At 42.7% G+C, this 16237-nt stretch overlaps 1 non-coding gene and 1 pseudogene across 1 annotated transcript; both read right to left on the reverse strand.

The window, feature by feature from the left end:
- Positions 1-1582: 1582 nt before the first annotated feature.
- LOC143357555 (5S ribosomal RNA) lies at positions 1583-1701 on the reverse strand. Its single transcript, XR_013082832.1, has one exon. It is a non-coding gene; the product is annotated as a 5S ribosomal RNA (ribosomal RNA).
- Positions 1702-12036: 10335 nt separating this feature from the next.
- LOC143357595 (5S ribosomal RNA) lies at positions 12037-12159 on the reverse strand (annotated as a pseudogene).
- Positions 12160-16237: the final 4078 nt, after the last annotated feature.

The following is a 16237-nucleotide window of genomic DNA, read 5'->3' on the forward strand; positions in this document are numbered from 1 at the left end:
AGCCAGACGGTAAAAATTTTCCGAAATTTTTCGAAAAAATTGTGCTTTGTATTAGGAAAACATAATATCGAAAGAGGTGGCACGAAAAATTCAGTAGTATAAGTCAACGACAAGCCAGACGGTAAAAATTTTCCGAAATTTTTCGAAAATTGAGTTTTGTATTAGGAGAATATGATATTGAAAGAGGTGGCACGAAAAATTCGGAATTTAGTCGTCTAACTCAACGACAAGTTGGACGTTCGGGAAAAATTGAGGGTTCAATAATAATATACGCAGATACATCTTTCCAATCATAAAATGATGTATTAAAATACAATATAAATGTTAAACGCGCATAACTTTTGAACCAGCGAACCTGCAAAGTATAATTGAATATCGTAGAAAATGTTGGTCATTGGCATTGGACACCACAAAGTTTATAAAATTAATGTGACTATGTTCAAGTATGGAGATCGTGGACGTCGCGTATCCGTGACGGTACCAACGAAAGCGTTAATAAAATAAAGCAATTACGAAGGCTGTCAGCGAACCGAACATCGACAGGGTATGCTGCCACTTCCTCGTCCTTTGTTTCCCGCGCGACTAGTCGATAAATTAGGTCAGATCCTGTCAGGCTCGAGGCAAGAAGGCTCGCAACAAAGGATATTGCATGACCGTATGTGCGTCATACCCGCGTGCTAGAAAGATTACTATGCATACGTAGACCGGTCAGCGTAGAGGCGACGAAGGAAGCGGAAAAGAAGCAAATAGATGTGAGTCAGCATCCCGTGGGTCCCGAACTCAGCCTCGCGGTTTCACTTTCACCGTTCGAAGTATGCGCGCCGTATTCCTGAGAGCTGTTCTCTCGACGGGCCTCCTTTTTTACGGGCGATCCATGAAAGTCGAGCCAGGTTTTAGGTATCGGGGTCGCGGAGAGGATGTGAAACGTAGTCCGCCGCGTTCCAAATAATTTACGGGCGTCGAGCTGTCTTTATCATTGCGAAAAATCGAAGATCGCGAGTCGTCGACGATCGCCTGCGTATATCGCGAGTTTCCGTACCGCGTATGCCCGTGCAGCGACGGAACATTCGCCAATTTGGACGCCATTTTAAAAAGAAACCTCAGTAGGTAATATTTTTAGATTTTAAATACGTTCAGTTTAAATACACCTTTCAGAAATCTTAAATAATATTAAGGACCCGGTCTTCGTAGATTCGCGATAAGGTAGAGTGACTACATTACCGTCAAAAAATGGTTTCACGTGCCTCAACTTTTCGTCCTTATATAACAATATTTTGTCGCTGGTAAAGGGCTCATTCGAAAGAGAAAGGTTGAATCTAGTGCGCGCTGGCCAAGAGCTGCCGAGATTATGCAGATATTTGGTAATACAAGCGTTAGAAGTAGGCCAAAAAATTGACGATGCGCATGCCGTGGAATCCAAGCATTTTTATGCCATTGGGTGAGTTTTGGCACATTGTCGCTGTTATCAAAATCCGTCAGCGTATCTGTGCTATTTTTTAATTTTTGAAAACGAGATGAAAAGAACTATGCAATGGTATCTACCGTTTCAAAAGATAAGAATGAATGAAAAAGAAAAAAAGTGTGCCAACAACACGCGGTATTCCCAGGCGGTCACCCATCCAAGTACTAACCACGCTCAACACTGTTTAACTTCGATGATCGGACGAGAATCGGTTTTTTCAGTCTGATATGGTCGTTGACATTCGTGCATGTTAAAAACTGAATAATATTCCACTTAAGATTCCGTTTAGCTTCATTATGGTAAAGATCGTTGAATATAAATCTAACAAGGTTCCTTTTTTAGATCGACAAATTTAAAATAGAAAGGTTGGTAAAATGTTATCGTTAAATATGATCCAAGTATTTACTTCTTTACCAGTCGGCTAGGCGACACGAATGTCGAAATCGCGGGAGAAGGAAGAGATTGAAAGAACCGTGAAACCAGAACGCTTCCGGTGTCACAGAGGACTCTTCGTTCACCTGCGTGTCCTAGACCTTGCGCGAGGGTGAAAGTCGAGGTCGAGATCGATCTCAGATTTGGGTCCCATCGAGGAGGCGTTGAACCGGAGACCTTGATGAGAAAGATTGCCCAAAGTGCTGGAAAGAATGAGACCGAATTAATGAATCAAATTAACGGCGTCTGGGACCATCGTCGCGTCGTAAAACATTTAAAGAATTTTAATGCAGTATTATTTTCAACCGATTCAAATTCTCATTAAGAAAATATTTTGCATAAAAATCAATGTTCGAACTGGGTCAATAGTCCACTTAAAGATTAACCCTTGGTGACTAGAATAATAATAATAATAGTGATTTTTCCAGGGGATTATCTATGATATTAATAAATGATTCCTACCAGTAATCCCTCGGTTGATTAACATTCGGCTTTTTATTAGGTGGCAATCATCTCCCAACTTTGTAATGCAATTTTCCAGAGATCGAATCAATTCGGTCATCGTGAACGAGCTTTCAGAACGGGAAAAAATATTCCGGCGTGTCGGAGACACGAAAACCTGGTACAAGTGATCTTTTTAATTTCCGGAGGTTGGCCGCGTTGAACCCGGCCGACTGAAATTTTCATACACGCCATGATGGAAAGTAACGACCGGAGCCGGTCGGTCCAGTTTTCACGATTCTACGACGTTGGATCCGGATCCAGCGAACACGTGCCCGGCTAATCGGTCCCCGTTCCTTTCTACGATGTCATCCGACCTCATAATCACGATTTTCTAAATTGTTTCGCCCCTCCAACAACGCGCACTCGATCTCTTTTCTTTAGAACCAGAGATCGAGGGAATTAACCAACGTTTTTTCTTATAGGTTCTACTTAAAACGCGGACCGTGGAAATATTTAAAAAAAAAAGAAAACGTTCTCAGGCTAAGCTTTTGCAGAAATGAAATTGGTTAAGTTAATCGCATATTGAAATTTATTCCATGCCAATTGTTCACGAAAATTGTGATGTCATCAGCGCGATAGTCTTGTTAGGCTTCCTTACAAATTTTACACTTACCCACCAGGTGAACTAGTGAAATATGCGATCATTGAAAAATCTCGCTTTTAAAAGGTCAAAGTGTCGCTTGATCGTGCTGGCGAGACGGTGCTTGTTATTGAATTGGCTATTATGTAATTAATGGAACAGCAAATTCCACAGGCAGTGTTGCCGGAATTATGGTATTATGCTGTAACAGCACGGCATTTCTTCGGATTAAATGAAACAAGGGAAATGTCAATATTCGTTAATGCTTTTGTCATCATCGTTTAAAAACGTCCTGCGGGGATGACGCAACGAGAAGGCGTAGAAGGTAATTTAGAATTGCGTAAAACGACTCGGCGAAAACATTCTCAATACCCATTGCTATTATAAATGAGCGTGAGAAAAATTCAGCTTGTTTCTCAACGTTGTATTCCATTAAATTACAGCGTAATTATTAGCCTGTGGATTTTTACGCAGAATAATAATTTCATAGAGTTAAAAACAGTGCAACAGTACTTCGCAAACTCTTCAAACGATTTCACTGTTTTGCGTTGGATCTACTAATTTTCGTCATGAATGCATAAAATCCTCCAGTAATTACTCGGGAAAAATTCAACTCTCGATTAAATTGTTAGCACTTGCATTCGATTTCCATCTCATTTATTAATCCGAAAAGCTTTCACAAGCCATACTCCTGTGAATAATCAAAAGAGTCCTTTCACCGGTTTTCCAGCATCTTTCGCGAGTGAAAACGGGAAATAACGAAGGACGATGAATCTTTAACAGAAAATTCGTTAAAAAATTTCCAACAAATCTGGAAAATCTCTTCCCCCTGTGCAAACGCAAACTTCAATCAGCGATGACTAGCCGTTCACGTCCGGTTATCGCAAAATCGATATAGTTCGGTTAGCGTCGTGGCGCGCGGCCCGCTCGAAAGAAACGGGAAAATCTTCGGGGAAAATCACCGGGGTTCTGGGGGAAAACCTGATCGAAAAACCGGGTGTAATGGAACCCATAAATCAACCGCGACGGGAATCACGTGATCCCTCGTTCTACATGGCGATCGTGCGAGATCTACGCGGAAAGGAGTTGCTCCGCAAACAACGGATAGGAACGCGTAATGGAATATTAATTCGAGGGGCTCTTTCAATTTTCCCAGGAGCCGCGAGACCGCGAGATTCCCCCCGCGCGAGCAGATGGAAAAACTCGGCCGCGCGTCGTGAATTTCAAGCAAGCCCCACCAATATAAATTTCCGTTTAGAACGCGAGCCGCGCTGTTGTTCATTAAGAATCGGTATGCTTTATTAGCCACGGAGAGGCCGCGCGCGCTTCTCTGCAATTTCCCCCGAGTGCTGAATCCTGTTTCCGCAAAAACGTAGAAACTGTTTCATTAACGTCTCACCTTCATGCGCCGCGTTTTTGACGCTAACGGTGCCACGCAGAAGTTGTTTTTCAATTCGAACACGCCGACGCGCGAAATTGAAGAAGCATTCTATCCAAACGTTGTCGATCTTCAAACTGTTGTAACTTCGGTAAAAAAAAATCGTACAATAATCATTCTAGGCTCGTTTTCAAGCTTGAAGTCTCCACTTTCAGTGCCCCCAATTCTTCTTCAGAGATCCATCCGTCGCACAAGATGCATTCCAATCATGCGTATTGAGGGGAAGTCGAGGTGCGTTTTTCTTTCGATAATTCTTCGAATTCAGACGACTCTGGCGACATCAAAATTTTTCTTGGAGCATTGTTATTACCATGGATTTGAAGCTTAGAGTCTCCCCTTTACAACAATTTTTAAACACTTCATCTATGATTTTTTTAGACCGTTTTAGAAAACTTTCAATGAATGGTCTACCGTTGCCAAAGTGTTCGAAAAGGATCGTCATTTCCCGGCATTCTACGTGGTGTAAAAATGTTTTCGAAAAAATTGAAAATGAGGGATTTTAAAGTAGAGGCTTCGCGCTCCAAAACAAGCCCAGAATCATTATCGTACGACTTTCTATCACGAAGTTATGACAGTGTAAATATCACAGATTTTCGAGTATTGATCGGAAAGTTTGTCCTCCGAAGAATTTATCCAAAGACAATTTATGGTTGCGATTCGACTAGTATACGTTGAATCTAATAGATGTGTAGTCCCTGTATGTGGAAATGTGAGGTGCCGAAAGATCCACACGTGTTAACCACTAAACGGCCGAAGGATGTTGATTAACAGGAATATTAATGCCCTCGCTGAGAATTACAGAACTCCCCCGAGCAATTACGTTAGTGTCCCTGTGATTATGCTCGTCGGCGAGTAGACCACTCCTAGGTGCACTGATTGCTCTGTCGTGAACCACGATTGCCGACGAATCTAGATCTCGCTGCGATAATTTCTTTTAATGAAGCGCCTCGCACGCGTCACACTTGAAAACGTGCCGGCATAATTGCCTTCATTTATTAAATAATTACACGATGCTCCTCGCGTTACGGAGCCATATATCGCGACGACGGAGTGCATGACTTTAATCACACTTCAGACATATTCTAACAGTAATAGATCAGTTCTATGAGCAATTTTATGAAATGGGTTTCTTGGTGATGTTTCATTTCATTTTCATTTTGATTTTCTCCAGATCCTTTGATATGAGCAGGAACAATTTGAAAGAGAAAAGAAAAGAAGATTAGAAAAATTCAACACTACTGATATATTATTTTGAACTTATTGTCCTTATTTGCCCTCGCAAGGCTTTTGACGATTTTATGGCAGCCGTAGCTAAATTAATTCAATATTTTGTTACTGTTTCTTACGATCGTTGTAGACGATTTTTACGTTCCACAAAGATTCAAAGTCTAGAAATAATTTTCAACAGAAGCATTTTCGTAAGCTATCTAATTGCAAAAGTGATCAGAGATGCAAGGAGACATAACAACGATTAAGAAGCTTTTAAAATTCAGGAAAAAAATATCTGGGAGATGTAAACTTTGTCGAAACAACTTTTGATACACGTTCGCTCTCGAAAAAAAAATGGCACGTGTAAAGACTCTGCGGATTCCACAAAGTTGAAGGGCAAACGTTCGTTTGCTTCTCGCAATCAACTTTCACCCCGACACACTGCATGTATAATCTAAAAAGCCGCGCCTGCGTCTCTCTCTCTCTCTCTCTCGACGCTGCTTTTCGTTTACATTTTTTAAATGCTCGGGCCGCGCCACGAAATTATTCATGGGACGTCCGATCGGAGGATGCATTTCAAAAAATTGGTTCATTTTGCAACAGTCTCGCCGGACTCCGATCCGAGTTGCGATCGATTGTGAAATTCAGTGCGCGAAGGGAGGATTCTAAATCAAGGCGAAAGGGCAAATAAACATTTCTGCAGCAGAACATTTCGAGAACAGGACTTGCTAATAGAAAGTGAATTTTGTGCGACAATTCCGTATGCATGCGATGCAAATTCTACACAGGGAATTTCAAGGTACATCATCTGACTTTTAAAATGAAGCATTGTACCTTAAGGCGAAATTATGCAGAAGGCAAAGGTACGCATTATGGTTAATGGCGGGATCTCTTGCGACAACAATGCGTTTCTGCTTGCACATTGTTGCAGTCGGCGAACAGTTGAATTGAAAACTGCATACAACTGGAAAAGAAGCATTTACAAATCTTCAGATATAATGAACACAGTTGGTAAATAATTATAAGAAACAACAGCCATGTGGAAGCTTCTCTTTTCCTTTAATAATCTTAATAAGTTAAAAATAATACGTTGACATTCTTGAATCCTTTCAATTGCCTATTTTAAATTGCACCGACTCGTATTGGTCATAAATGCATAAAAGCATCAGTATAATGATAAAACCGTACAAAATCTAACACAACAAGAGCAATTTACATTGTACAATAACAATGTTCACAGTACCAACTCACTCAAAATCAAAGTAACCTAAGTACCTGAGAGAATTTCACAGAGAATTTCTATTTTTCCAATTCCAAGCCAACACCTATAGATTTCTGCCTTAACACAAGAGCAATCTAAATTTCACAATAACCGTGTTCAATGTACCTGAAGCGACACACCCACTCAGGATCAAAGTGTCCTAACTCTCCGGAGAGTTTCACAGTTTCGCATTCAAGATAAAGCAGAGAGAATTTCTATTTTTCTCATTCCTAGCTACCAGCTTTGGATATATCTGTGCACCTTCTCTCCGACTGCAAGTGCCACTTACACTGCACTTTCTTCGGCCACGGACTCATGTCGGTGATTTATAAGTATCGGTAAAACACGTGTTTGCCCGGCGCTGGTCTCGCCGGAATTTATTGCGGCGTTTTAGCTCGTCGCTGGTTGATTCGTTAAAGATGAAACCGGTGATTGGTCATACGCGAAGGATCACAGCGAGGCGCCGTGAATAAGGAGGCTCATCGAGCCCGAGGAAGATTTACCCTGACCCACTTCCGGTCAAGTTCATTGCTCATCCACGGCGCGTTGGCCTTCCCTCGCACGCGTGCCATAGTGCCATGCCGTTCCCCTTCGCCCTCCGCCTGATTCTTTCACCTGACCGTCGTGCTCACCTGCCTTCTCGCGATGCGACAGAATCTCGACGCCCACGATCTTGTTGGCACGATGATCCTCGACGGCGTCACCTGTACCATCGATCATTCAATTTGTCTCTCCTCCTCCTCTCTGCCACTGAAGTAAGTCATAGCGATAGTACCGGGTCCACATTCGATTTCAATGTACCTGAAACGTCAGTTTAATTAGAGTTCGAAGTACCTGAATTGCATGATTTAGTTGGGATCGAAGTACCCGAACATGTTCAAAGTGCCTGAGGTACCTGGTCTGCTCGATTTGAATGTACTTGATGCATCAGATTAAATAGAGTTTGAAGTACCTGAATTGCATGATTTAGTTGGGATCGAAGTACCCGAACATGTTCAAAGTGCCTGAGGTACCTGGTCTGCTCGATTTGAATGTACTTGATGCATCAGGTTAATTAGAGTTCGAAGTACCTGAATTGCATGATTGACTCGGGATCAAAGTACCCGAACATGTTTCAAGTGCCTGAGGTACCTGGCCTGCTCGATTCAATGTACTTGAAGCATCAGGTTAATTAGAGTTCGAGGTACCTGAATTGCATGATTGACTCGGGATCAAAGTACCCGAACATGTTCCAAGTGCCTGAGATACTTGGCCTGCTCGATTCAATGTACTTGAAGCATCAGGTTAAATAGAGTTTGAAGTACCTGAATTGCATGATTGACTCGGGATCAAAGTACCCGAACATGTTTCAAGTGCCTGAGGTACCTGGCCTGCTCGATTCAATGTACTTGAAGCATCAGGTTAATTAGAGTTCGAGGTACCTGAATTGCATGATTGACTCGGGATCAAAGTACCCGAACATGTTCCAAGTGCCTGAGGTACCTGGCCTGCTCGATTCAATGTACTTGAAGCATCAGGTTAATTAGAGTTCGAAGTACCTGAATTGCATGATTGACTCGGGATCAAAGTACCCGAACATGTTCGAAGTGCCTGAGGTACCTGGTCTGCACGACTCAATGTACTTGAATCATCAGATTAATTAGAGTTCGAAGTACCTGAATTGCATGATTGACTCGGGATAAAAGTACCCGAACATGTTCAAAGTTCCTGAGGTACCTGGTTTACACAATTTTCAATGTTTGTGAAACGTCAGATTGCCCAGAGTTCAAAGTACCTGAATTGCATATTTTACTTGGGTTCGAAGTACCTGGACTCTCTATTCTACATAAGTTCTAAGTACCTGAAGCAAGTAATCTACTCAAAGCTAAAATGGCTGAATTCTTACTTTATACATGGCCAAAGTGCCTGAAATACCTGGTCCATTTGATTACAATGTACTTGAAAAGCCAGGTTGATAAGAGTTTAGAGTACCTGGATTGTTTTATTCGGGTTCAAAATGTCTGACCGCGTTCAACGTGCCTGAAGTACGTGATGTGCTCAATTTCAATTTACCTGTGGCATGAAATTGATTATAATTCAACATACCCGAAGTGCCCGAAGTACCTGATCTGCTCAGTTTCAATGTTGCTGCAACATCAGATTGTTCAGAGTTCAACGTGCCTGAATTGCATGTTTTACATGCGTTCAAGGTGCCTGCACTGTCATACACGGTTTGAGTAAAGACAGGTAGGTACTACTAATTCAACTCGAGTACGTCATGCAAAAGTTTCACTCGAGTAAAATTGTATGTTTCAGGTACTCGGGGAAAAGTGGATACGTTAGGATCTCGAAACTATGACGTAAAGCACACAAGCCACCTAGCGCGAGCGAGGAACATCATACGTTTCGAGTGTCCTGGATACACTTGATACACCATTCATGCCAATGACAATTTGATTACATTGCAAACGTGTGATGCCACTGGAAGCAGCAATTAATTTTGAATGGAGATCAAACAAACTATTGATCCACTTTCAACAGATTTTCCCATTGGCGTAACGCACGAGAGTTTCGAAATACGAACTTTCTTCCACTTTTTAATAGACTCTTATACAATTACTCCGGAGAGTGAGTGTGTGTGTGTGAGGCACGCAGCCGTTTATCGCGTGCAGCAACGACCCGACACGTGATAGAAAGTAAGACAGAATTTTCACGGGAATCGTGGAAAAGTAGAGTCGCATACGCTTACCTGTCCGATCGTGGCGCCATTAAAGCGACACGAAATCAATTGGCGTTCGCGTGACACACGACACTCTTAATCGCAAAACTGTACGTACAGCTTCGACATTTTTAATCAACCGACTTCCACCGATTTTTGTGAAACACGCGATACGCATCTTTTTGGCGGCCATTGTTGACATTCAGGAGCTTCAGAGTAGGGCAACTTTTATCCCGGAAAGGTCACGTTAGGGTGTTCTAAAGTCTAGGTTGGGTCCGAGTTACGTTTTCATGGCGAAACTGTACATACAGTTCCAACATTGTTAGCCAAGTGACTTCCCACGATTTTGATAAAACTTACAGGTAAAATGTGTGCAATTTTTTGGAGCCCATTGCTGACATTTAGGGTACGATAATAGGGCAAATTTTTCCGTAGAAAGGTCACGGTGGGGTCCACACCATTTTCTCAAATGGAACCATGAATCCTCAACTACCTACAACTCTAACCCTTCTATTTCAGACTCTGTGCTCACTTTCATCCTTTCTCCCACCCGTGACATTAAATGACCTTGAACGAGCACGACCATAGAAATCGGGTTACGATCGTAGGTGTTCGAAATTTGGTTTATGGAAATCAAACGTGGCCTACGAATCCTACTACTACGTTTACCTGAGAAAAATATCTGTCCATCACGTGACCATTCCTCTGGGACGAAACAACTTCTTCTGGAACACGATTTCAAACAAAAGTACTTTAGACATTATTCATCGCGTGGCTAAAATATAGATTGTCAATTTCACACAAGTATAAACTCTCATTGATCTTGCTAATGGATCCCTTGTGATTGTGCAACCCCCATCCACCCCTTGCGCTAGTTCAACGCGTTTCTAACGTCACCTCAACGTTTCTAAGAAACTGGTATGATGGAAATAATTAATTTAACGCTGTCCCTACCGGAATTCCATTAACAGAATTTCCGATAATTATGCCGTACAAAAAGGAAGCTTGAAAACCTTTACATTATAATCCTCAAAGAAATTCTTAGACGACGTCACTGGCTTGTTGGTTCACAATTGAGATTGTTGTTGCTATCGAAGGACCCATTAAAAAGTCTTCAGCCCATAGGCTCTTGAAAATTACGGAATAATCACTACTGTTAATAATTATGAAATAATGATTACAGTAGTTCACCTTCAGAAAAGAAATTCGCAAATTCCACTGTGTAATGTATAACGTAAAATAAGGAGCACGCGAGGATCAAGTCAAGCTACGTGGAGGTATAGCGTGCTCGAAAAAATGTTCTCCAGCCAGCTGCGGACAAGCATGGTCAGCAGATTACGCTATTCAATCCTGTGGCCCAGTGGAGCAGAGTAGGTCACGAGCGTGCGTGAACTTATCCGCCTCTGAGCATACATATCTTCATATCTGTTTCATCTGGCGGGAGAGACGTCCGCTGGATATTTGTGCGCATATATTTCTATATTAAGCATTCCCCCCTAAACATCGCGGAACGGCTTTCTGGACAGCTTTCACTGTTCCTCGGCGTTTCACGTATCGCGCAGGTTTATCATCGCGCGGCCAGCGCGGCTGCGAGTCCGCGGATCAGAAATAAAAGGATCGCGTGTGAGGAAAAGGGAGAAAATGAGAGAGAGAGAGAGAGAGAGAGAGAGAGAGAGAGCTGGCGGGAAAAGCGAGCACCGTCCCGTGGGAAACTACTGGCGGGGCAGGAAGGCGGAACCGTGAGCTACGATAAAGGTCAGCCGCGTAACAATGCGAAACTTCAGCATCCGTGCGGAATCGATCCCCGGCCGCTGCGCCCTTCTTCAGGAGCGAGCGTGGTCGCACGGCCATTTAGCTAGCGCCCGTCACCTTGCCACCGAGGCACAAAAGAACCCCTTATTAACACTCCAACCTCCAGATGCGCAGTAGTTCTGAATCGCAATCTATGCAGAGTATGGTCTATCTACTTTTTCGACTCGCAGCTCAGTCTTCAAAGTCTTTGTTATCACCTGTTCCCGCCGGGCACGTGCTTGCTGTTATTAAAGTTTGTGTAACTCTCCAATTTCTGAAATTTTCGAATTTTCGAATTATTACATTTTTGAATTTTCAAATTATTGAATTTTTGAATTTTTGAAAGAATATAGGATCCACTTGGCTAACGCCGGGTCACCTTGCCACCGAGGCACAAAAGAATCCCTCATTAGCACTCGAGCCACTAGATGCAGAATAATTCAGAGTCGCAATGTAGAGCATGATCTCTCAACTCTGTTGGCTCGCAGCTTCCTCTTCAAAGTTTTTTTGTCATGTTCCCGCCGGGCACATCGTCGCTGTTATCAAAATCCGTCGGCGTGCCTGTGCTATTTTCTAATTTTTTGAAAACGAGATGAAGAGAACTATGCAATGGTATCTACCGTTTTAAACGATAAGAACGAATGAAAAATAAAAAAAATTCTGCCAACAACACGCGGTATTCCCAGGCGGTCACCCATCCAAGTACTAACCGCGCTCAACACTGTTTAAACTTCGATGATCGGACGAGAATCGGTTTTTTCCAGTGTGTGATATGGTCGTTGACATTAGCACATGTTAAAAACCGAATAACATTCCACTTAAGATTCCGTTTAGCTTCATTATGTTAACACTTATTCTACTTATTCTACAGTTGATTACACAAAACAGAACAGTTGGCATTATCAATTTTATCAAATTCATCGTTTTCCTTTTCTGTTTTGTATCTTTCACATTCACGCGTGTCCACGCCTCCCCAACTTGAACGGGGCCAACAGGCTGCCCCAAAGAGCAACCAATGCCACGCCCGCTCCGCAAGAAACGTTTGCGCGCGCTGTCGAACGTCATAGGTAACGGAGCAACGTACTTGCTCGGCGCATAACCGGGGAAAGGAGTTCTCAGGACATTGGAAGCCCAGTGATACGATTATTAAGTTAATTACACAGAAAACGGCACGACGAACGCGCTGACCTGCGCACAGGAATGCATTCCGGTCCGCGGTCCCCGTCGCTTTCACCCACGCCGATCCTGACGGTAGGACGATGTTGTCACTGGGATAAAAATCCATTGTCTTCGCGATCAATTAGCCTCGTGACGGCAATCTCTTGTTTCTGGGACTCGGTGGTACTTAAGGGAGCCGTCGAAGGATCACCGGATGAGATAAATCATCTCTCACTCAACATGCTACCGCCTAGCCTAAAGGTCGGAGCCTCTTTTGCCGATCTTCTGAAGAGAAGCTACACGAATTTCAAAAATCTTAGAACAATAATTTAAACGTTGTAACCTCTACTGCAGTTCCGTTCAGCTTTTGCCCGTGCGGGCAGAGAATTTGGTTCCATGGGCATAAGCGACTTGGCCACGCCTCCTTTCGATGGTTCGGCCTATGGCAATATTTTTCCCGCTGACGTCACATTGCCCTCAGCTGTGCCCGCGGGCATCGGCGGGCGCCCTTGCCGGGACTGCTCTAATGTATACTGCCATGGATCTAGAATGGCTCCCCCACTCTAATTTCCCCTTCTAACGCTTTTGAACAATTTATTGAGGCGTACTGATCCGTTGATCTTCGATTTAAAAAAGACTATTGCAAAATTACCGGTAGGTAAGGCAACATCGATAAACTTTCAATTTGAAAAGCGAAAATTTCGTGTGCCAACGCTTCCGGAAGCCACTGCACGCTTGCAGACACCTAATCCGAGCGTGGTAAAGGGACGAAAAGTTACCGTGAAACGGCAAAGCGCTCCGCAAGCATGATTAGAACCGAGTACCGCACCGAGGCTCGTCCTTGATCAGAACTTTAACGATTACGGAAAATTAGGACTCGCCATTTGCTGTTTTGCGGATCGCGGCGGGAAAGGGGAATTCATTTGCCATCGCGAGTGAGAGAGGGAGAGAGAGTGGGAGAGAGAGAGAGAGAGAGAGAGAGAGAGAGAAACAGTCAGTGGCACGATCGTTGCAGCAGATTAACGCGTAATGGAGAGAAGAAAATGGACGCACTCCCCTCCCCACGGTCCAGTTCCACAAGGACGCCGAGCAACGGGTCCGTTCTAATCGTTAAACTGCTTCGATCGATCGGCAAAAGGATTATTATTCCGTAACAATGCGATCACCGATCGAGGGTGAAAGCCGGAGAAATTTACGATCCCTTTTATCACCCGCGAGTGTATCGCCGATCGAGACGAATAAGAAAAATATACGCATAATTAACTTTCTACCTTGAATGGGTTCTTGCTTCACCTGCAGGCGGCGATGTTCGGAGGAATGTTTGAACGCGTTGTTCTAAGCTTTGAACAATCGCCGGCCGTAAATCATACGGGACTTTCGACGTTCTTGCCGATCAATAATGAACACGGACAAAAAGCGAGGTGTGCACTGTGTTTTTCGTGGACACGCTTCATCCTTAACTGATCTGTAGAATGTGGAGGTCAATGGACAAGCGATCGTATCAGTCGTGGCATGTGCAACCTAAAAAAATGTACCTACATGATTAAAGAAGAAATACCAGGTTGTGCTGTATGCAATAACAAAAATGTACCTAAACGATTGAAGAAGAAATAACAGGTTGGGGTCCTAAACGCCACAGAGCAGAGAAATATAAATAAACAAGCGGATCTATGGTTGTTTTAAAGGAAGTTTCACAAAGGTATAGGGTCCCAGGTACTGTGGGGGTACCAATTACTCTGCCTATATTAATCATACTTATTTCTAAAGCATAATAAATACTAAACAAGGGAGATATTAAATTTTCTTCATTCAAATCGGTTAATATATTATATCTCTTTTGTAATGTTCATTATGCTTTAAAAATAAGTGTAATTAATGTAGGCACAGTAATTGGAACCCCCACAGTAGTTGGTACCCTCGCAGTAATTGGTACCCCCACAGAAATTGGGTCCCTTGCCCTCCGTATGTGCGGTGATTTGACGACAACGGGAAAAATGGCGTAATATTAAAGATACTGCGACGTCCTTCGTTAACGAGCATTAAATTCGTCGTATCGTAAAATGATGAGGGTCGCGCGTATCGCACTATGCCATTCGAGCACAGAAATATCGCAGCAATTCGTTCCACGTTAATATCCGATGATTCATGGGACCGCGCGTACTACGGGGTTCGCTTCGGCATAAACATTTGTAATCAGTCTTTGTTATTAATGAATCAGAACGAAACGAACTTTACCGTGGTACATTATGCAACATCGTTTTACCGTTAACGTACATAGAAAGACACGGTACTACCGCGAACTGTTCAGATTCGTTCAATCGTGTAGCATGATCGGTATCGAACCAGGGGGAACAATATAAATACGTGGATATACTGTATGTATACTATGCACTAATGTTTGATAACTTATGAAAGCATTACGGTTGATGTAACATCGCTTCGACTTCGTAAATTCTTAATGACCGTTCCCATTCAGGAAAAGTTCATCGATTTCGCAGTTCATTGGGATCGCTGCACCGGACGTGTGCACACATTTAATTGAGAGGGTCCGCCGGATTTATGGGAAATATAAAAATCGTTCGATTGTCTCGTTCTGGTCTGCGGACGGATTTGTGCAAATATAAATTTTTTAAATGCTTCTATTATTTTTCCATTTCAGTGCACTCTTTTCAAACGTTCGCGCTTCACTGTTTTACTACTATCCATTTTTCTAAATGTTAGTTTTAAAAAATCCTGCAGTTTAATTCACGATTTATTGATTTATTATGTAATATGATTTATTGTTGATATTTGATTGGATAGGAGGAACGGCTGTTTAGCGATTAAGAGACAAAGGAAAAAAAAATGGGAACACGTTGAAGACGTAACGATGGGACTGGTCGTTTCGAGGAAGACATCATACTTTTCGCCTCATTATCGCGGCGGCGCGCGATGGGCGTGCAAGACGGAAATCTCGGACATTAGCTCGAATTCGCAGCCAAGAGAAGTTAGCTGAATGCAAACGAGTACACGATAGACAGATCTCGGGTATCTAGGCCTGTTGGACTGGTGGTATCTTTCCCTTTCACTGGCGCAACGCAGAAAAATTCGCGGGCTCTACGTGTGCAACGCTCTCGTCGTACCTGTGCAACGTTGCATCGAGCGCATTTCCGCGGCGTTGATACGGTCACGTGTACTCGCATCGCCGCGAAAAAATATATTTCACGCTTGCACCCGTGCAAAAATGAACATGGTTTATCGGCGAGAATGACGTGGGTTCGCTCTGTTGCACTTTCTTCGCCCGTGGTGCATCCCTCTGGGAAGAAATATGCTAATTTTTCCAGCCGTTAACTGTGCCAATAAGAAATTCCACATTTCATGCTAGATTTATTATCGATTTCTTCCTTGAATCAACTTCAACGTAAAAGCTAAAAATGTCTCCAGTTTAAAATATTGTTAATATATCGGAAAATAAAGATCTGCTTGTCGGTTGTGTGTTTTCGTTACAGATTTTTATGTTGTCCAATTTTTTCGAGCTTTTTCACCTAGGCTGGAAATTTATTCTCTTTCTAAAACGTTTTTTCATGTTTATAGATATTGCTGAAATAATGGCATCTAATTTTTTGTTAAAATACTAGTGAGCCACTTTTTAAAATTTCTTTTTCCCAAAAATGTATTTTGTTAAAGAAACCCGAAACTTAATATCCACGTCTTATTTTTAAAAA

The sequence above is a fragment of the Halictus rubicundus genome, chromosome 9 (genome assembly GCF_050948215.1).
Source record: "Halictus rubicundus isolate RS-2024b chromosome 9, iyHalRubi1_principal, whole genome shotgun sequence".
Lineage (NCBI taxonomy): Eukaryota > Metazoa > Arthropoda > Insecta > Hymenoptera > Halictidae > Halictus > Halictus rubicundus.